Here is a 23,318-nt window from a genome sequence, read left to right on the forward strand (position 1 = left end):
TGAAGAATGGTCTAGGTCTTTCTTACTGTCCTCATTTAGCAGGGCTCCTCATGTCCCTCTGCCTGAATCCCAACTTAGGGATCTTAGAAAGAACAAATGCCATAACAAATATAAAAATTGCTTTGCAAACTATACAGTGGTATGCAGATGTCAGTTAAATGTCTACCACTCACAAACATGCCATAATTGTTTTCATTTGACTTTATTTTGTAGAACACAATATAATGAATTTTTTAAAAAATATAATGGTCCCTAAAGCCATTTCTTATATTCCTGATTCATACACAATAAGAATTTGTTTTCATTTAATTGAAGATACTCTGGCCGGGTGTGGTAAGTCATGCCTATAATCCTAGCACTCTGGTAGGCTGAGGCAGGAGGACTGCTTGAACTCAGGAGTTCAAGACCAACCTGAGCAAGAGTGAGACCTCTTCTCTACTAAAAATAGAAAGAAATTTGGTCAGGCAACTAAAAATATAAAAATTAGCTGGGCATAGTGGTGCACACCTGTAGTCCCAGCTACTTGGGAGGCTGAGGCAGAAGGATCACTTGAGCCCAGGAGTTTGAGGTTGCTGTGAGCTAGGCTGACGCCACGGCACTCTACAAGGCAACAGAGCAAGACTCTGTCTCTATTTCAATAAAGAGAAACATCAAAGAAAAACATCAAAAATCTTTGCAATTAAAAACCTTCATAAACATGACTAGAAACCTGCATTTCCTTATGGTGAGAATCCCAGAAACAGAAATTCCTGATGTGCATTAGAGTCAACAGTTTTCACACAAGAATAAAAAACTTCTAATTCCCCAAACTTATTTCTGAATCAGGATCATTTGCTTTCTAGGTTAGAGGCTTTTATTTTTATATCCTTCATGACTCCAAAAAGAATTTTAAACAGCTTAGAAGTATACACGATAGACATGCCATCATTGGCGCCCAGCCCAGGGAGGGGCCTCAACAGTTAGGTCTGCTCACAGAATCCTTCCTTCCCCCAACACTTAGACAGGTATCTGCATCTGCCTCAAGGACAGCCAATCCACTGGTCACAATTCTTTAGTTAACTGATCAATACATAACCTTATTTTATGTGTGCCTCTGTGCCCAATTCTACTCAACATTATAGTATATAAAAGGTCCTAGCCAGTGTAATACAGCAAGGAAAAGAAATATAAGGCATAAAAATTAGAAAGGAAGATGCAACTTTCTTTTCACAGGCTATGTAATTGTTAACAAAAAAAAAAAAAAAAAAAACTCATGGGAAATCTAAGTCAGTCCAGTCAGATTCATCTAGGTTTGCAAAGTTGCAGGATAAGAGATCAATATACAAGACTCAATTGTATTTCTATCTACTACCAACAAAAAGAAAATAAAATTTGAAAAATTTTTCTTCATATAAAAATGCAGAGTATTTAGGAATAAACTTAATAAAAGACATTCAATTCCCATATACTGAAAACTACAAAACACTACTAATACTGCCAATCACAGGTTCAGCTGCCTTGCCACCAGAGAACCAAACACAAGAGGCAAGTGTTGGTGAAGGAAAAGTGATTTACTCAAGTGCTGGCAGCCTGATGAGATGGTAGACTATTGTCTCAAAACCATCTCATTCTCTGCTTACTGAGCAACTTATGAAGGGAAGGGGTAAACAGGGTTGGTGGCAGAAAGCAAGCTTTCGATGGTTATCAGCTAACAATAGGTAGACTGGTGGATCTTGTTATCGGCAGTCTGTGGTTGGCCTATTCCCCCACTCCAACTACTTTTCCTCAAGGTTGTTTTCTAATCTTGTATCAGCAGCTGTGTAAGCAAGCAGCAGGTTAATTCTAAACTTTTAAGACAGAACTCACCAAAAGCATACAGGAATCAAAATGGCTTCCCTTTACCTAGCCTAGTGTTACAGTCTTGAATAGCCCTTAGGGTACACTTGCACTGAGAGAAATTAAATACATAAATAAACGGATACATATACTGCGTTTGTAATTCAGAAGATTCAATATTATAAAGGTATTGATTCTGCTCAAATCATAATTCCAACCATATTCCCACCAGGCATTTTTATAGAAATTGGCTATTTAATTCTAAAATTTACACGGAAACACAAAGGACCTAGAACAGCCAAAATAATCTTGAAAAAGAATAAAATTAAAGGACTTACACTATATGACTTCGAGACTTCTTACAAGTAAGAGTATTGCATTAGCATAAGGACAGACAAACAGATCAAGGGAACAGAGAGAGTCCAGAAACAGACTCACACTTATACAGTCCATTGATTTTCAAAAGAGGTACCAAGTGATTTAACAGGGAATGGAAAAGCCTTTTCAACAAATGGTGTTGGATCAACTGAATATCCATAGAGAAAAAAGATGTACTTCAACCCCTATCTCACACATATTAATAAATAAGAAATAATTTGAGATTGGTCATAGATCTACACCTAAATGACAAAACATAAATCTTTTAAAGCAAACATAGAATATCTTTGCACACTGAGTTTGAGCAAGATGCAAGAAAAGCATCTAACGAAATTCAACATGAAAGGGACACTAGAAGTACCTAACACTATGGCATTAGATTAACATTGGTAGTATCAATATGAAATCAGTTTTAGTATACATACACATGTATCCACATAGATGTTATTATGGTCTGAACGTGTTCCCCAAAATTCATATGTTGAAACTTAAGGGACAATGTGATAATCTTAAGAGGGGGTGATTAAATCTTGAAAGCAGGCCGAGCATAGTGCCTAACACCAGTAATCCTAGCACTTTGGGAGGCTGAGGTAGGAGGACTGCTTGAGCTCAGCAGTTTGAGCCCAGCCTGAGCAAGAGTGAGACCCCATCACTACAAAAAATGGAAAAATTAGCCAGGCATCGAGGTGCACTCCTGTAGTCCCAGCTACTTGGGAGGCTGAGGCAGGAGGATGGCTTGAGCCCAGGAGTCTGAGGTTGCTGTGAGCTAGGCTGATGTCATGGCACTCCAGGAGACAGAGAGACTCTGTCTAAAAAAAAATAATAATAATAAATAAAAATAAAAAATCACTAAGGCAGCAGCCTCATGAATGGCATTAGTGACCTTATCAAAGGAGCTGGAGGAAACTAACTTGGCCCTTTCACTATTCTGCCATATAAAGACACAGCAAGGGCCGGGCGCGGTGGCTCACGCCTGTAATCCTAGCTCTCTGGGAGGCCAAGGCGGGTGGATCATTTGAGCTCAGAAGTTCAAGACCAGCCTGAGCAAGAGCGAGACCCCGTCTCTACTAAAAAAAAAAAAAAAAAAAAAAAAAAAAAGTTAATTGGCCAACTGAAAATGGAAAAAAAATAAAATAAAGGAATAAAAAGAAAATTAAAAAAAAAAAAAAAGACACAGCAAGAAGGCCCTCACTAGACACTGAATGCTGGCTTCTTGACCTTGAATTTTCCAGCCTCCAGAACTGTTAAGAAATAAATTTCTATTGTTTATAAATCACCCAGTCTCAGGTATTTTGTTTCAGCAACACTAATGGACTAAGACAGATGTATAAACTAAAAATATAGATATGTATGTGTATATATTTATATACACACACACAGATATCCTAGCTTTGTCCATTGACAGAGCCTAGAAATAATGACACAACAGTTACAATAAACACATCATGTACCTAGATCCTGATTTCCAAATACCATTCCCTACTATTAAGAACAAGGCTCCTCCTTATTCCTTGATTTGATCACTGGGGCATACAAAATGAGCCCAGAGCATCTTGTAGCATCAGAAAGTAAATAAATGCTCAAAGAATAATGAAAACGTATTAAATGGACAAGGAGCCAGCTTGAAAGGGTTTATACAGACCAAATCTGAGGCAAATTGAGTATCAAAATAATCAGAGCAATGAATTATAGGCCACTAAATAAGAACATGTATATAAATCATTCCAAAAATTGAATAAATAAATAAATAGGAGGTGGAGGGAAATCTCTTCCTTACAGTAGAAAGCCAATTAATAACTATAGAAGGAAGTATGCAATTAGAAAATCATCACTGGATGCTAAAACCAGAGGGTGAAAGTTTGGTGAGGAACAGGATATTTACACAGTGTCAACACATATTAACATCAAAGGGAAAAATAGTACTATGGCAGTAAAGAAATCTGGCAAATACCACCTTCATCAACTGTCCAATGTTATCACCAATAGTAAAAACCAAGTAACCTCAAATGGCTCCTAACATACTACAATGAGAATAAAAATCATCTTTTTGTTATCTCTGCCTAAAATGTATAATCTGAATCCAACCATGAGGAAACTTCAGACAAGCACAAAGTAAGGGACATTCTAGAAAATAACTGGTCTATACTTTTCAAAAATATCTCTTTGTTGAGAATGACAAAAAGAGGTTAACAAACTATTCCAGATTTTAAAAGACTAAAGAAATACAACTAAATTTAGGGTGATTCTGGATTGGATACTGGACAGGGAAAACAAAAGGGCAATAAAGAACATTATAGGGACAACTGTTGAAACTGCAATATGAACTATGAATCAGATAGCAACACTGTACCAATTATTAAATTTCTTGACTCATAATTTTACTATGGTTATGGCTCTTAAGAACACTTAAGTGTTCTTAAGACATACAACTTAAACTCAAATGAATCAGAAAAAAGAGCATTTCTATATATGAATAAAGAGAAAAAGGAAAAGAGTGATAAAGCTAATAGGGTAAAATACAATTGGTGAATCTCATAAAAGGAACAAGGATATGTGGGAATTCCTTGTACTCTATATACTTTTCCTGTAAAGTTTGAAATCATATCAAAACTTACATGTAAAGCAAAAGACATAATTGAAAAACTAGAAAAGTATTTTTGATAAATGACAGACAAAAAGCCACTACTATTAATATATAAAGCAGCTGTATAAAGTAAGTCTTTTAAAAAAGCAGTAATACCCCCAAAAGATTAATAGGAAAAGGACAGCCAGTTCACAAAGGACACTAATGAACTTTTAAAGGAAAAATAAAAACAACAAAAAATCAACTTCACTAATAACTAAAACAAAGAAAAACAATGAGATGCTTTCCACCTATTAAGTCAGTAATTTTCTTTTTTTAATAAACACGAAACTTGGCAAGGATGCCCTAAAATGGCAACTCAAGACCTTGCTAGTGGAAGCATTAATTAGAACCTTTCAGGAAAGCAGTTCAGGAATAGGAATCCTTAAAGAGAGAGCCTTAAAAATATCTGCACCATTCTAGTTCATGACATCATTCAAAAGAAATAATCTGAACTGCAGATTAAAATTTATGCCCAAAGATATTCATCCAAGGACATTTACGGTAGCAGAATTATTTAAAATAATCTCCATGTTAAGCAACAGGGAAATGGTTAAGTAAACCACTTAACATGTAACCACAAAATGCAATATGCAATCATTAAAAGTTATTAAAAATGGGAAATATGATATAATAAATGTTAAGAGAATAAAGTTTACAAAAATGAGTACTCAGTGTGATTCAACTAAGTAAAAATTCATAAAGCCTAGAATAGAAATATTAAAAAGTGACTGAAAATGAATATAAGCAGGGAGTATGAACACCTGTCCCAGTCCCCAGTTTATCTATGGGACCTCACCTGCCCACCCCTCACCACCTGTGAGCTTACAAGGAGGCGTCATGCCCCATCTGCCTGGCTAGCTTCTCCAGCACTCCCAGCATTTCTGAGCGTTTATTGAGGGCAGGGCACCATCCCCAGTTGCATTCAGTAAACATCTGCAGCTTCATATTTACAAACTCTCCCACCTCTTTTCATACCAAAAAAAAAAAAAAAAAAGACTACCTAGCTATTAAAGTCACCCGAAAATTGAAACCTATATTGACTATGGAAGTTCATCAAGAAACAATCGCTTCTAGGCCTTTTGGCTAAGATCAAGTGTAGCATCAAGAAACAGTTTCACTTTTCTTTTCTTCTTTCAAATAAAAACATCAAGGAGAAAACATCTCTGAAGCTTTCTTTCATAATCCCAGACTCCCAAAGCAGGCTTGAAGACAATATGAAGACACCACATACCTGATCAGTGCTGTGTGCTACGACCACTAGCATCACTGTCAGCTTATTTTCATGTCAAAGAACATTTGTTTTAACACTCTAATCATTAGCTACCACCAAAACACACACCCATCTGTGTGCTGCAAAGCCCAGCCACTACCCAGGGCCACACCTGACTCTAGCTCTGCCCTATTCCCCACTGATTCCACCATCCACTTGGCAACTTTCTGCCTAATTAGCTGAGCAGAGAGCACAGCCAGAGGAGAGGAGGTTGTGGGGAAGGCTGGGAACATGAAACCAGACAGGAGTAGGACAACCTTAACTATGGCAGAGAGCCAGCTGAGAGACATCCAAAAGTCAGTGGTTCTCAACAGGGGCAATTCACACCCCAGGGCACTTTTGGCAGTGTCTTGGAGATATCTGTAGTTGCCACAACTGTGGAGGCGCTACTAGCATCTAGTAGGAAAAGGCCAGGGATGCTGCTAAACATCCTACAATAAACAGGACAGTTCCCCACAACAACGAATTATCCAAACGCAAATGTCAACAGAGCTAAGGTTGAGAAACCCTGCCATAAATTGATGTATCCACTAGTACAGTACAGCTCAGTAGAGCCTAATCTCAATTCAGCAGGAGCAAGACATCCAATGGGTAAAGAAGACCTGAGGTAGGTCAGGAAATGTAAACACACACAAGGATCTCAAACAGATGCTAAGGCAGGGTGAGAGAACTGCTCCTTTGGTGACCAAAATTCTACCTGGGGAATTGGGAATGAGAGCACTGTAATTTAAGGAATAAGAATGGCTTTTCCCCAAGGGCCTGCTCCCCCTACATATCTTATGTCTTCAAAGAGTGTGTCACAGTAGCAACTTGTAAGAAGATAATACTATCAAAATTACCCAGACTAGTAAATATCTCCAGAAAAGTTGGCAATGCATCCACACAGCGAAAGACAAATTTAGCTGTGTATCTCAACAGGACCTACAAACCCAAACTCAAAATTCCCAGCTTAGCTTAAAATAGAAGTGGCAAGCATTCAAAGATCACTCAAAAAGAAAAGTGCTGCTTTCCCAGATGAGTCATCAAAGACTACAAAAGACTTAAAGAAGCAACATTTTCAAAACTGAGAACAAACAGTACTTAGCCACTTTAACAATAACAACAACAAAAAAAATTGCACATAGAAAATATATAAATAATTAAAATTTGGTTACAGTAATGACCACTAAGTCATACCACAATAGGCTTTTCGTGATTATTTTAACACCTTTATCATACCGTGATTTCCACTCATAAAACGCCAGAAGGTTAAAAAGTCATCTGGGACCATCCCTAGCTGAAGCTTAAATAACTTAGACCTGTCTCTGAAGCATCATTTGTCTATCTGACCTTGACTTTTTTTTGTTTTGTTTTTTTGAGACGGAGTTTCACTCTTTCACCCAGGCTGGAGTACAGTGGTGTAATCACAGCTCACTGCAGCCTTGAACTCATGCACTCAAGAAACCCTCCCACCTCAGCCTCCTGAGTAGCTGGGACTACATGGGTGTTCCACCATGTCCAGTTTGTTTGTTTTGTAGAGATAGAGTTTCCCCATTGCTCAGACTGATCTCGAATTCCCAGCTTCTGGCCTTACCTTTCCAAAGTGCTGGAGTTACAGGTGTGAGCCACCATGCCCAGCCATGACCTTGACTTTTGTCCTTTCAGTGTTAGGGAGTATCTACCTAAGGTGGCCCATTTCAATGCTGGACAGGAGTAACTATGTCCATTAAGCTGAATCAAGAGCATCTCCCTTCCAAACACAGGTGTTATTAAATATGAAATGTCCAATTTCAAATCAAAAGTGTAGTTTATTATATCTCAGACAAGAAGCAGTACAATTAACCAAAGCATGCACCTAAACTATTGACACAGTTTTGCCATCTTAAGCGTAGCTGGTTTGTGCCAGCAGTGAAGCCACCTGGAAAGCAAGTGGCAATGAAATTGAGAAAGGCATTTTCCACAGCTTGGTGAGAATTGAATTTTTTTTCTTGCAAGAAGCGGTCCAAAGCCTGGAAGAAGTGGTAGTCAGTTGGTGCAAGGTCTGACCAATAACGGTGGAAAACAGAGAATTTCCAAGTCTAGCTTCTGTAGTTTGAGTAGTGGTGTTTGTGTGACATGTGGTCGAGTACTGTCTTGCAAGAGGATTGGTCTGTCTCTATTGACCACTCTCGGCTCCTACATCACAAGCATCCTCATCATTTCATCCAACTGGTTGCAGTAGACATCTGCTATAATGACTGACCATGTTTCATGAAGCTGTATTGGATAACACCAGTGCTAGACCACCAAACAAACACCATCAGCTTTTTTTTGAATTAATATTCAGTTTTGGACTGTGTTTAGGCACTTTATCTTTACCCAGCCATTGAGCCAAATGCTTGCGATTGTCAAAAAGAATCCATTTTTCATCATGCATAATAATACAGTGTAGAAATGGTTCACCTTTATGTCGTCACAGCAAAGAAAAGCAGACTTCAAGACAATTTCTCTTCTGACGCTCATTTAATTCATGTAGTACCCATCCATCCAGCTTCTTTACCCTGCCGATTTGTTTCAAATGGTCCAATATTATTGGAATAGTAATGTCAAACCTTGATGCTAACTCACACATAGGTTGAGATGTACTCCCTTGCACTACAAGCTTGCAGCTCATCATTATCCACCTTGATCTCAGGTTACCCACATGGCTCATTTTCAAGACTAAAATCATCAGAACTTCTCAAACCATCCATGTACTGTGCATTCATTAGCCACATCCTTCACAAACACTTTGCTGATATTTCGAGCTGTCTGTACTACATTGGTTCCATGATGGAACTCAATTTCAAAAATAACATGAATCTTTGACTTATCCATGGTTTCACAAAAATTGCTCTAAAAAATTGGAAAGATAATCACAAGCCAAAAAGTGCATTTGCAAGACTGAGGATGTACCTTCACAATAAAAATAAAACAGGAAGTATCAAAGTGAAATGTCAGAGATATCAACTATCAAACTTAGTACCTAAGGAAATCGGACATTTCATACTTAATAACCTAATACCGTGTTTCCCCAAAAATAAGACCTACCCATAAAACAAGCCCTAGCAGGATTTCTAAGCATTTGCACAATATAAGCCCTACCCCCCAAAATAAGACCTAGTGATGGGCGTGACGCAGCCTATCTGCACAACCCATGCATTTCATCGTGGAGCAGTAAAGACGACGAGCAGCCCTTCTCATCTGCCCCATGAGAGCTCTAGTGCTTGACATGAGAGACTAGGGCCAATGGTTCTAAAGGAAACAGAGTCGCAAGAAATTCACAATGGAATTCGGGGTTTGGAGAATTATGATAATGTTCCAGAAGAAGATGACTTAACTATATTTGAATAAATGTAGATTGTTGTCTGGTACTTAAAAAAAATAACACATCCCCTGAAAATAAGCCCTAGGGTGTCTTCTTGAGGAAAAATAAATATAAAACCCTGTCTTATTTTCAGGGAAACACAGTAGTTCTGAATCACATGAAACAAGTCTAATTATTCTCTATATACCAACCCTTAGGTTTGCGGAGCTCCCCTACTCCAAAGAAAAGATTTACTGGAAGACCAAAACACCAGAATGGCAAAACTAAAAGAAATCTTAGAGAATAACCAGTTCGAAACCAATCCTATTTTCATAAATGAGTAAACGAGGCAGAGAAAAGTGAAGCAAGGCTGTTTGCCAGAGGCCAATCAGCTAGCTACTCCAGAAAGTCGAGAGTAGAACTCAAGTTTCCTAACTCTTTTGCCCTCAGAACAATACCAAGTTGTATAATAAAATGCTGTGTAACAGGATTAACATTTTTTGTTTTATGATAAAATAAAAAATGTTTTTGGTTTTGACAAGTTAAAAAAATCTCACTTTGTCAAAAACTGCAAGTTTATAAGTACTCTTGATTATAATAAAAATCAAAGCTAAATATTATATCAATAGCAGCTATGTGTTCAGGGCACTTCTCTAAGTGTCTGACACATAATAACTTATTTAATCTTCACAATCGCCCTATGAAATAGTGTAATTTTTATCATCCCTCACTACACAGATGAAAAAAACCCATGTCCAAGGTCACACAGCAAACTGTGAAGCTGGTTCTAGAACCCGTATCCTGATTTAGGTGGAAGAGCCTCTGGGAAGTGATTGAGAACAGGAAGCTCTACTTAGCTAAGTTTTCTCAAAACGCTGCATACCACAGATGAGTGCCTTCTGTGTTAGGGTGCTGACCACTATGTGACCTGGGTTAGAACAGCCTAACATAATCACAACTGAATTAACAAACTTAGGACATCCAAGTAATTCTTATAAAATGTTGATGCTTGGATAAAACCTAATATAAAAGTTAACCTTCCTGAAAACACACCTAATTTTTTTTTTAAACAGAGTCTTGCTCTGTCACCCCAGGTAGAGTACAGTGGTGTCATCATAGCTCACAGCAACCTCAAACTGCTGGGCTCAAGCGATCATCCTGCCTCAGCCTCCTGAGTAGCTGGGACTAGAGGCGTGGGCCAGGATGCCCGGCTACTTTTTCTATTTTTAGTAGAGATGGGGGTCTATCTCTTGCTCAGGTTGGTCTTAAACTCCTGAGCTCAAGCAATCCTCCCACCTCAGTCTCCCAGAGTGCTAGGATTACTAAATTATATTTTAACAAATCAAGATAAATTTAAAGGTTTATAATACATAGTCTCTGGCATAAAGTGAAAGATTGTTTTAATTTGAAAAGCAAGTTATAATATTAAAGTATCAACTTCTATTAACATATCACCTACCCTGAAGAAATTCACCTAAAAGCAAACTAACCCTTCTGGGAGTAACACAGAAGGCACTCATCTGTGGTATGCAGCATTTTGAGAAAACTTAGCTAAGTAGAGCTTCCGGTTCTCAATCACTTCCCAGAGGCTCTTCCACCTAAATCAGAGATCCTGTACTTTGACTTGACGGCAATGACTGGACTGAACTCTGGGCTGCCTTTCTTGGATGGGGGTTAGTGTGCTCTGTATGTGGGAAGAAAAATGAAACCGTCTGGGGACCAGAATGGCCAAATAAAGCAGAGTCAATGCTATTCATTCACTACAGTTTCCTGTTCCTGGGCAACCCAGACAACATTTTCCAGCCTTCTTTGCAGTTATGTTAGAGGTCATACAACTAAATCCTGACCAATATAATATGGGGATAGTGACATCAACCACTACCAGGCTTGGGCATTAAAAACATTCGTTGAGATCCTCTAGCTCTCTCTTCCACTGCTAACTTGGAGGCCAGATGGCACAGCTACAGATAGAAGAATTACATCCAACTGTGTTGGATTTTGCATGACAGAAATAAATATTTTGTTGTTGCTGATGTTACCACAGCACAGCACAAACCAGTGCTTTTCAAAATTTGGAGTGCACACAAATCATCTTTTTCAGACTCAGTAGGTCTTGGATAAGGCCTGAGAGTCTACATTTCTCACAAGCACTGAGGTGATTCAAATGTGGCTGGTCTATGGAATACACTTTGTGGAGCAAGAGCCTAAATTATAACACCATGACTAACGCACAGTGGAAGAACACTCCAAATTCTCTGGAGAAACTGAACGGCTCAAAGAAAAGGCCTCCCACACTCTGACACACAGACAGGGATTGTAATCTCCCAACAAAAATATTTTCTTCCTCTTAATTTCTCTACAATAAAATTTGCCAGGATTCAAATTCTGAACATACACACCACTTCCATTTGAGCAGCAGACTGCAGTTCAGATTAAAGCAGGATGATGGAAGGCTTTAGGAGGAAAGACCTGCACAGGGGTGCGGAACAAACAATCTTTTGACTGAATCCAAATTTTACAGAACAAATCCTAGATTTGTTTTAAAAATAAAAATATAAAAGATGAATAAAAATGTATTAACAAAAATAAAAAGATTTTATTAAATTATTAAAAAGAAGGCCACAGGTTCCCCACCCCTGAATGATATCATAGGCCATCTGGTAAAAATTAAGAATTTGTATATGAAAAATTATGCAAGTGAAAAAAATTAGGTAACTTGGCCGGGCGCGGTGGCTCACGCTTGTAATCCTAGCACTCTGGGAGGCCGAGGCGGGCGGATTGCTCAAGGTCAGGAGTTCAAGACCAGCCTGAGCGAGACCCCGTCTCTACTATAAAAATAGAAAGAAATTAATTGGCCAACTAATATATATATATATAAAAAAAAAATTAGCCGGGCATGGTGGCTCGTGCCGGTAGTCCCAGCAACTCGGGAGGCTGAGACAGCAGGATTGCTTGAGCCCAGGAGATTGAGGTTGCTGTGAGCTAGGCTGACGCCACAGCCCTCACTCTAGCCTAGGCAAGAAAGCGAGACTCTGTCTCAAAAAAAAAAAAAAAAATTAGGTAACTTAACTTAAAAAACATAAGAAAGGACATATAGTCACTTGGCCCTATAGTTGAACAGATAAGTAGTCACTGATTAAATGCTGATTATTGATTTCACAAAAAATAGGGAAATAATCATAGTTGGAGAGTGAAGAAAAGGTAAATGAGGAGTTTAAGATGCACAGATCCTCAACTATCAAAATAGGAAAGCAAAGCATAAATCAATAAAAATGATATAAACATTATGTTTAGAAATATGAAAGTAACTACCATAAGAAACAAGATGCCTGTTTTTCATTACAAGCTTCATGTTCACTGTTTTTAAACAATGTCCACGTATAATTTTGATAAAAATATAAACATAAGATGCAGAAAAGTAAAAGAGATTGGTAATAGGTAATGTGAGCAAGGGAATGAAGGAAAGGGCACCAAAACATTATTAGTTGGTGTACAGATTGAAATAAAAATGGGATAACCAATGTCACTACTCAATTTAAATCCCCTTTGACCAGGTAATTCCACTTCTAGGGCTCTATAACAACACTCTCATGAACGTTCAAAGACATACACACAAGAATGGTCCCTGCAACACCATTATAAAAGATAAAAATCAGAGCACACTAAATATCCACTAATGGGGGAAAGCTGAATAAGTTATGAATATATACATCCACACATTCTTCATTTATTTTTTTTTTTTTTGAGACAGAGTCTCGCTTTGTTGCCTAGGCTAGAGTGAGTGCCGTGGCGTCAGCCTGGCTCACAGCAACCTCAAACTCCTGGGCTCAAGCGATCCTTCTGTCTCAGCCTCCCAAGTAGCTGGGACTACAGGCATGAGCCACCATGCCCGGCTAATTTTTTCTATATATATATCAGTTGGCCAATTAATTTCTTTCTATTTATAGTAGAGACAGGGTCTCGCTCTTGCTCAGGCTGGTTTCAAACTCCCGACCTCGAGCAATCCGCCCGCCTCGGCCTCCCAGAGAGCTAGGATTACAGGCGTGAGCCACCGCGCCCGGCCACATTCTTCATTTATATCACAGATATTTGTTGATTGCTAGGCACTGAGTACAGAGTAGTAAACAAAATTCAGCCTGCAAAGGAATACTACATAATTATTAAAAAGAAGAATGTATGTCTATATGTATTGATCTGTGTGAAAAAGATTATTTCAAAATAATATATGTGGTATGATTTCACTTTTATTAAAATCACAATAAAACTAGATACAAGACTTTTTCTTTATGTATTATAATGTATCAATTTTTTTAACAATTAACATTTCCTGTATAGTTCTTTTAAAGACATTTGCTTGTTAGATTGGATGAAAGCACTAACAGGAAAGCAAAGAAGAATGAAGAGAAGGAAAGAATCTACTTTTTGTAAAAGAAGTCTTTCTATAAAGTAAAACAGGGAAGATGCACATGATTTTCATTCTAGATTTTACCTATATACATGCAATTTCACTTCTAGATATATATCTTCAAGAAATTCTCTTACACATTCACAAGGAGACCCAAGTAAGAAATAATTGGCCAGATCACTCCAGACTAGGCTGGACAACAAAGCAAGACCTTGTCTCTATGGGGAAAAAAAAAATTAGCTGGGTGCAGTGGTGCACACCTATAGTCCCAGCTACTCAAAGAGCTAAGGCAGGAGGGTCACTTGAACCCAGGAATTCAAGGTTACAGTGAGCTATAACTGTACCACTACACTTTAGCCGGCGTGAGAGAGCAAGACTCTGTACCTAGAAAAGAAAGAATCTTAATTTCCATCAATGAAAGAATGAACCAATGGTGATCTACTCATATAAATAAAATAGCATACAATAGTTACAAAAACTAAAGATAAGCCACAAAAGCACAATTATGAAGGAATACCTCACGTTAGAAAATACATACAGTATGAAATTATTTATGTAACAGTTTTTAAAAAGCAATCACATAAAACTATCTACTATTTGTGTATAAATATGGACCCATAAATATATTAAAAACATCATGAGATACCACTCACAGTGATGCTTTCTTTACAGATGTTCTAAAGCTTAAATACCTGACAATATTAAGTGACAATATTAATGACATGGAAAAGAAGTTTAACATACTACTAGTGTAAATGCATATTGGCACAGCCAGTACAGAAAAAAAATTATATTATATGGTGTGGTGGACAGAAATCTACAGATATTCCCCCAAGATTCCTGCCTCTGGTTATTCAGTCAAACACTAATCTGGTACATGTGTGAAGGGACTGTGCAGATAAAATAGGAAGAGTCGCCTAGATTATCTAGGTGGGCCCAATCTAATTGCATAAGCCTTTAAAAGCAGAGAACTATCTCCAGCTAGAGATGGAGAGATGAGATAGAGGGAGGTCAGAGAGATCCAAACCATGAGAGAGACTCAACTACCCATTGCTAGCTTTGAAGACAAAGGAAGAAGGGGTCACAGGTAAGGAATGTAAGTGGCCTCTAGAAGCTGAGAATGACCACCAGCTGACATCCAGTAAGGAAACATGGACCTCAGTCCTATAACCACATGAACTGAATTCTGCCAACAACCAAAATGAACATGGGAGTAAATTTATCCCCAAAGCTTCCAGAAAAGAATGCAGTCTATCAACAACTTGATTTCAGCCTTGTAAGACCCAGAGCAGACAACCCAGCCAAGCCTGCATTTCTGACCCATAGAACCATGAGATAATAAATTTGTGTTATTTTAAGCCTCTAAGTTTGTGGTAATTTGTTACATAGCAATAAAAAATACTTCTAGAAAAGCTGAAGAAATGTATCATTCTACAACCCAGCAGCTATACACACAGAGAAACTCTCGCCCCTGTGCATGAGAATGTTCATATCACCACTGCTAATAAAAAAAAAAAGACAACCCAGTCATTCATCAAGACTACAAAGTACACATATAACGTGGTACAATAAAGCTCTGAAACCCCAATGAACTATAGCCACACATTAAACATGTAAGATTCTCAAGTTTCATGTGGAACAAAAAAGCAAGTGAAAGAAGTGTACACATAGTAAGATTCTAGTTATAAAGTTCAATAGTCACAGAGCAAAATAACACAGCTTAGGGATGCAAATATGGCAAACCTACAAAGAAAAGCAAGGAAATAATAAATACAAAATTTAGGGTAGCAGTTATATCTGAGGGAACCTAAAGGGATGGTGTCAGAGAGAGAGGAGCATCAAGGGCACAAAAGGTAATGTAAGGTTCTTCCTAACTGGTGATTACAGGATAAATGTATTTCAATCCCTTACTTGATATTTAAAAAAATGAAAATATCTAAATAACCAAACTTCTATATAACCAAAAAAAGAACGTTTTTCTTTTCTCTTGCCAAGACATGTCCATTGAAAAGAATATTTCAAGGCTGGGTACGGTGGCTCATAACTTCAATCCTAGCACTCTAGGAGGCCAAGGTGGAAGAATCACTTGAAGTCAGGAGTTTGAGGTTGCTGTGAGCTAGGCTGACACCACAGCACTCTAGCATGGGCAACTGAGAGAGACTCTTTGTCGCCACAAAAAAAAAAAAAAAAAAGGAATGATTCAAATAATATAAAAAGTAAACATCCAATCATTTTCTCGTTTTCTTCTTTGTTGTTTTGTTTTTTAGAGACAGGGTCTGGCTCTGTCACCCAGGCTGGGATGCAATGATGCAATCACAGCTCACTATAACCTCAAATTACTGGGCACAAGTGATCCTCCTACATCAGCTTCCTAAGTAGCTGGAACTACAGGTATGAACCACCATGCCTGGCTAATTTTCAAATTTTTCTGTAGAGATAGGGTCTCACTATGTTGCCCAGGCTGGCCTTAAATTTCTGTTCTCAAGTGATTCTCCTGCCTTGGCCTACAAAAGTGCTAGGATTACCGGCATGAGCCACTGTGCCCGGCCCCAATCATTTTTTTAACCACCTAAAATCTCATCATCTAGACAATCAGTAACAATTTGCTGAACATTATCCTAGACATTTCTTATGTGCATATATATACATTTAAATATCTTACATAAAATCCCTACATACACATATGTATATGTTCATTCTATACTTTCCAGACCCCTGCTTTTTAAAAATAGGCTGTATCGATATAATTTACATGAAATAAAATGAACCCATTTTAAGTAAAACATTCAATACGTTTTGACAAAAGCACATGTAATATAACCATTACCCAAATTTCCATCACTGCATTAAGTTCCCTCTTGCTTCTCTGCAGTCAATCCCCCCCCAACATCCCACGTATAACCTCAGACAACTACTAATTTGCTTTCTTTAGTAACATTTTGCTGATTCTAGAATCATATGTAAATCAAATCATATGGATGGCTTCTTTTGCTCAGCATATGTTTTCTAATTTTATGCTGTAATATATCAAGTAGTTCACTCCTTTTTACAGCTGAGTAATGTTCCATTGTAGACTTGTTGATAGTCAAGGCTGTTTTCAGTTTTGAGCTCTTAGTATCAGTGTACACATCATTTGTGAACTTAAATTTTTATTTTATACTGGAGTGGAATTACTGAGTCATATAGTAAGTGAATGTTTAAGTTAATAGGAAACTGCCAAATTGTTTTCCAAAGTGCCTGTATATTCCTACCAGCAATTCATGTAAATTCTGGTTGTTCTACATCCTTACCAATACTTGACATCGTCAGTCTTTCTCATTTTTCTCATTTTAACCATTCTTGTAAGCAAATGGTTATATACATAATATATATATAATATATATATAATCTCGATTTGTATTTCTCTAATGACTAAATATGCTGAGACTTTTTAATGTGCCTGCTGGAAATTCAAATATCTTCTTTTGTGAAGTTACTCTCCAAATTTGTTTTTACCAACTTTGCAATTGTTGTCTTATTATTATTTGGAGTAAGGCTATTGCTCTGTGGCCCAGGCTGGAGTGCAGTGACCTCAACATAGCTCACTGCAACTCCTGGGCTCAAGCAATCCTCCCACCAGGTCAACCTCCCAAGCAGCTGGGACTACAGGTGCACACTACCACATTCAGCTAATTTTTCTATGTTTTGTAGAGACAGGGTCTCACTCTTGCTCAGGCTGGGGTTGTCCTATTATTGATTTAATCAAGTTCTTTTTATAATACATACTGGATAAAAGTCCTTTGTCAGATATGTGAATTGCAAATATTTGCTCCCAGTCTGTAGCATACTATTTCTTTTCCTTAACAATGTCTCTTAAAGTGAACACATCTTAATTTTTATTAAGTCCAATTTAACATTTTAAAAATTATGCTTTTTGTATCATATATAAGACTAAAAACTTTCCCTTTCAGACTGGGAACAAAAGATGGACATTTGCTCTCATTTCTATTAAAATATTGGAATTGAGTTCCTCACCAATGTAGTAAGGCAAGAAAAAAAATTAGTCAGGCGGGCATGGTGGCATGTGCCTGTAGTCCCAGCTACTTGGTAGGCTGAGACAGGAGGATCGCTTGAGCCCAGGAGTTTGAGGTTGCTGTGAGCTAGGCTGATGCCATGATGGCACTCTAGCTCAGACAACAGAGAGATTCTGTCTAAAAAAAAATGGAAGGAAGGAAGGAGCAAGCACACTGATCAGAAAGGAAGAAGTAAAACTGTCTTTATTCAATGACTATATGTACAGAAAATCCTATAAAATTAATCAAAAGAATACCAGAACTAATTTAGAAAGGCTACAATAAGACACCAGGGTATCATGTGATTACAGAGGTTAAAAAATGAAAAAAAAAAAGAGATACAAGGGTAATATGCAAAAACCAGCTATGTTTTTACATATTAGCAATAACGACTTAGAGAAATATTTTTTAATATTCCATTTATAATATCATCAAAAACATCAAATATTAAAGCATAAATTTAACAAAATATGCATAGGACCTGTACACTACAAAACTAAAAAAGATGTGGCAAGAAATTAAAAACTAAATGGAGAGATATACATGTTCATGGATTGAAAGGTTTGATAATCTTAAGATAGTAATTCTTTCCAAACTGACCTACAGACTCAAGGCAATCCAACTAAAATCCCAATATGTTTTGTTTTGTTTTGAAACTGACAAGCTGATTTTAAAATACTTATGAAAATACAAAGAACTCAGAACACCCAGAACAATTTTGAAAATAAAGAACAAAGTTGAAGGATTCATACTAATCCACGTCAAACCTTACATAAAGCTACAGTAATAAAAACAATATGTTATCAACATTAGTATCACATTGTATCACTTCAAGGCCTTCATCACATTATCCTTAGATTATACATGATTTAACTCCTCTATCAGAGATAAGCACCTGGAGAACTAGAACACTGGTCACAACATCAGCCTTGCTCATAGAAGGCATGGAGTTTTTTGTTGACTACTGAATGAATAAATGAATTAGAAAATTCAGGCATTTTAGAGTGAGTTAAGAAGCTGAATTTGGCCTAGTTTTAAAAAAAAAAACTTTGAAAGAAATTAAAAATTACATTCCTTAAGGAAACAAAGAAAAATGGTTTGTTGATGTTATATTTTCATAAGAAGTAGAAATAATGCAAATTTTAAAATGAGAGATGAAAGGAAGAAAAGTAAAATAAGTTCATTGACTGTCACTCAGTTAATAAGTAGGGCCTGGGTGTGGTAGTTCATGCCTGTAATCCCAGCACTTTGGGAGGATGAGGCAGGAGGATCACTTGAGGCCAGTTTGAGATCAGCCTGAGCAACAAAGTGAGGCCCCACCTCTACAAAGTATGAGAAAAATTAGCTGGGCATGGTGGCACACACCTGCAGACCCAGCTACTCCAGAGGCTGAGGCAGGAGGATCACTTAAGCCCAGAAGTTTGAGGCCACAGTGAATTATGATGGCGCCACTGCACTTCAGCGGGTGACAGAGCCAGGCCCTGTCTCATAAAAAAAATGTACACTCCTTGAAAAATAAGTTCAAAGCTGAAATTCTTCACTATAGAAAGACGAGCTTGACAACAGATAAAATATAAAATGTTTATAGTGCATATACTAATGACTTTCCATACTCACGGGGACAGTCCATGATTTTAGAAATTTTAGACTATCTTGAAATCAATCACATAAGTAGGGAACAAGCAGAGATGTATGTTTTACTGAGAAAAAAATAGTATATGCTATTTCAAGACTTAAATATAAGTTACTTTTAGAAATGTTAGCAACATATTTAATTTGCTTTCAAATATTTTAAACTTTACTACCAAAAGTATAAACCTAAATATTATATTATTTTGACAGAAATGGAACTGCTACACGGGAGGAAAAAAGAGGAACAGACCATAAGTAAAACAGCGATACCCCTCAAGAACTAGACACCACTATAAAAATAGGGGTTTGGGGCTGCTTAAACCAATTCATATATGCTTTGAGCTAATTTCTTCCCACTGCTAATTTAAAGGAGATAAAAATGCTGGAGTTAGGCTGCCAGATTTAGCAAATAAAAATATAATAAGCCCAGTTAAACTTAAATTTCAGATAAACAGGCCACGAGACCCGGTACGGTGGCTCACACCCATAAACCTAGCGCTCTGGGAGGCCAAGACAGGAGGCTCACTTCAGCTTAGGAGTTGCAGAACAACCTGAGACCCCAACACTACTAAAAATAGAAACTACTAGCCAGGCATGGTGGTGCATGCCTGTAGTCCTTGCTACTACAGAGGCTAAGGAAGGAGGATTGTTTGAGCCAGGAGTTTGAGGTTGCAGTGAGCTACGGTGACAACACTGCACTCTAGCGGAGGTGACAGAGTGAGACCCTGTGGGGGGGGGGGGGGGGCGGTGAGCAGGCCAGGTGTGGTGGCTCGTGCCTGTAATCCCAGCACTTTGGGAAGCTCAGGCAAGAGAATTGCTTGAAGCCAGTAGTTTCAGACAAGCCTGGGCAACAAAGTGAGACTCTGTCTCCACAAAAAATAGAAGAATTAGCTAGACATGGTGGCACATGCCTGTAGTCCCAGTTACTTTGGAGGCTGAGGCAGGAGGATTGCTTGAGCCCAGGAATTTGAGGTTGCCGTGAACTACGATGATGCCAATGTACCCTAGCACCGCTACGGAATGAGACCCTGTTTCAAAAAAAAGAGAAATTTCAGATAAACAACAAATCATTTTTTAGTAAAAGTATGCCCATGTAATATTTATCCTAAAAATGTATTCACTGTTCATCTGAAATTCATATTTAACTAGGCATTCTGTACTTATCAGGCAACCCTAGTTGGAGGCAAAGATGGAGCAGTAATCAATCCAATTTCCTCACTTTGTAGCAGAAACTGAGAACCAAAGAAAGGAAGTGACTTGTTTAAACTAAAACCAAATACTCCACTAGGTCACCCTAGGTTCCATTCATAGTCCCTTCCCCCTCCAATTCTTACTCACCTCAAGCACCAAGTGGACAAGCTGTAAAGGGGTATAGTTTCCCTGTTATAACATCAAACTTCAAGTTTCAGTAAATCTCTTATCAACTCTAATCTTCAAAAACAAATTTGAAAACTATGAATGGCGCTTAATTTAAAAGAAAAAAATTCTGGCCCGACATAGTGGCTCCCACCTGTAATCCCAAAACTTTGGGAGGATCGCTTGAGGCCAGGAGTTTGAGATCAGCCTGGGCAACATAGCAAAACCTTGTGTCTACCCCAAAAATAAAAAATTAATTCTCATAATTTTTTTTGCCTATGCACTACCACCTCATATTCTGTTTATATATTCACTCACTGTATGAAACAGGATGTCCTTTTCTCCTAAACCCAGTTCTCTCAAAATCCAAAATTCTCCTGCTCCAAGGTCTCAGGAGAATGCTCACGTTATTCCATGACTCTTAATGATTTCAGTCCATATGCTCTTTCAGTTTTCATGTTTTTCAGAGGATATGTCCTAATCCATTGGGTTGGCCTCAAAAGTCTTCTACTTTGATTCTGTGTTCGAGCAACTAAATCAGCAATGAGACACAGGGTTTCACTATTAGAGACATACAATTAGTTCCCCAAGGACTGGGATGCAAGAAAAGATGGAAAGAGAAATGTCTTCATCAGAAATTTTGGAGCCTTTTTTCAGTATATTGAAGTGCATACTATCTTCCTAATTGCATGACATACAATTGAACAAAATCAAAAGAAAAAAGAAAATTCCACTCGCAAAAGAATTCATCTTCCAGATCCCATCAAATTAACAAATACACAACATATTTCCTTAACTTCTTAACCTATGACTTCTGGGAGTCCTGAAGGGTAGTGTGAGGGAGGGAGGGTGGAAGACAGAGAAAGAGAGGCAAGAAAAAGTTTCATTTTAATCTTTTTTACAAATTGGGCTTTCAAATGAGGTTTTAAGAAAAAAGGTTCTGCTGCATTTAAAGAAGCATGAAAATGATATCTAAAACCATTATGACTGACCCTCCCTATTAAGTTTTTAATAAAAACTGCACCCAGGTGAACAAGAATCCAAATCGTGTCTGATGAAAACTAATTTAAAGCCAAACAAAAAGTTAGCGATTAAAAGACAAAATACCTATGCTTTCCCTCTGGCAGGTTCAATGTATGCAGGTCCCTCTCGAGATCACACGTCAGACATGGAAGGTCCTCACAGATCACTAGTCCGGGCTTCCATTTTACAGATGTGTAAACTCGGGCCAAGGTCTAGGGCTGACTGGCCCACGGTTTCGCGGTCCGTCAGGGGCGCGACTTCACCTGGAACCCGGCGGCCAGCCCAGGGCCCTCAGCGTCCGGCAGATCCTGCGGCTCCCGGCTCGGCCCGGCCCCAGGGCAGCCGCGAGCACCCAGGCGGAAGGGCCCACGGCCCGGGGTAACGCTGCCTCTCCGCGAGCTCGCGATCGTGCCCCAACCCAGGGGCAGCGCCGGGCTCGGGCCTCCGCAGCCGCCCCCGCCTGGCCCACCTGTCGCACCGCGCGACCGGCGACCACACCCCCAGCCGGGCCGGGGGCTCGGCCTGCCTTGCCCGCGGCCAGCAGCGGCGGCTGCGCGCGGCGCGGGGGGACGCCGGTCCGCAGGCCGCAGGAGTTACCTCAGGTGGGCGCCGAGCGCGCGGCGCGACCGCCCCGGCCTGCCTCCAGCATGCCGGAGACGCGGACGCAGCAGGGCCTCTCCTCCGCCAGCGCTGTGTCTGTTTACACCCCTCCGCCGGGGGACGCAGACCGGCCCGTCACGTGACGTGAGCGTCACGTGTCCGCCCGGAGCCTGGGCAAAGGCGTTGCCCCGGCGACGACAGCGCGCTGGGGGCGGGCTGAGACGGCAGCGGCGCGACCCCTGTCTGCACTCCCCCCTCGGCGGTGCCGCGGTGAGAGCCCACGGGGCGAAGGAGTGGAAAGAGTCCTCAGCTCTGGCTTTGTTCTTCAGTGACTCCTGGGCCTGGCCGCCTATGTTATTAGTGTTTTGGAAAGAAAGGGAATTTGGTCCTGAGTCTATCAAACGGGGGTGGGGTGGAGGGTGGGAGGGATTAAGAAGTAATTGTTTAGTTGGCCTTAACGAAAAGGTTTTTGTTTACTTTCGCTCCCTAGTTTGGAGTGAAAGGCCTACCCCTCCCAGCCACAGAAAGGATCTGAGGAAGGCTTATAGGACTTGCAATATTTTTAATTATAATTTTCATGGGAATTAGTCTTTGTATGTCTAAATACAGACATGTCTAAATAAATATTTAATTCAACATTCAGCTTTTGTTCATCTAACGTTCCTAATTATACTTCTGTCGCTTTGTTTCTAGTGACCATTTCTACCAAGGACAGTTTTCCTAGATCAAACTTTGCAAAAGTAAAGTTTCAGCCACTGCCAATTTTATTGTTCCCATAATATTCACTATAAATTTCATAAAAGTTTGTGTTATTTCTTAATAAATTCATCAGTGAATTGTAAGCAAATCCCCTCCGA

At 39.0% G+C, this 23,318-nt stretch overlaps 1 protein-coding gene and 1 pseudogene across 4 annotated transcripts in view; one reads left to right on the top strand and one right to left on the bottom strand.

The window, feature by feature from the left end:
- The window catches only part of MARCHF8 (membrane associated ring-CH-type finger 8), a 151,267-nt gene extending 128,671 nt beyond the window's left edge, over positions 1-22,596 (bottom strand). For 2 of the 4 annotated variants that reach the window (XM_012744630.2, XM_012744625.3), the window contains exon 1: positions 21,946-22,452. The gene's annotated coding sequence lies outside the window, so the exon portion shown is untranslated. The other 2 variants (XM_076010205.1, XM_012744626.3) reach the window with 2 other exon arrangements.
- Positions 5,883-5,968, top strand: LOC142875730 (uncharacterized; annotated as a pseudogene).
- Positions 22,597-23,318: the final 722 nt, after the last annotated feature.

The sequence above is a fragment of the Microcebus murinus genome, chromosome 14 (assembly GCF_040939455.1).
Source record: "Microcebus murinus isolate Inina chromosome 14, M.murinus_Inina_mat1.0, whole genome shotgun sequence".
Lineage (NCBI taxonomy): Eukaryota > Metazoa > Chordata > Mammalia > Primates > Cheirogaleidae > Microcebus > Microcebus murinus.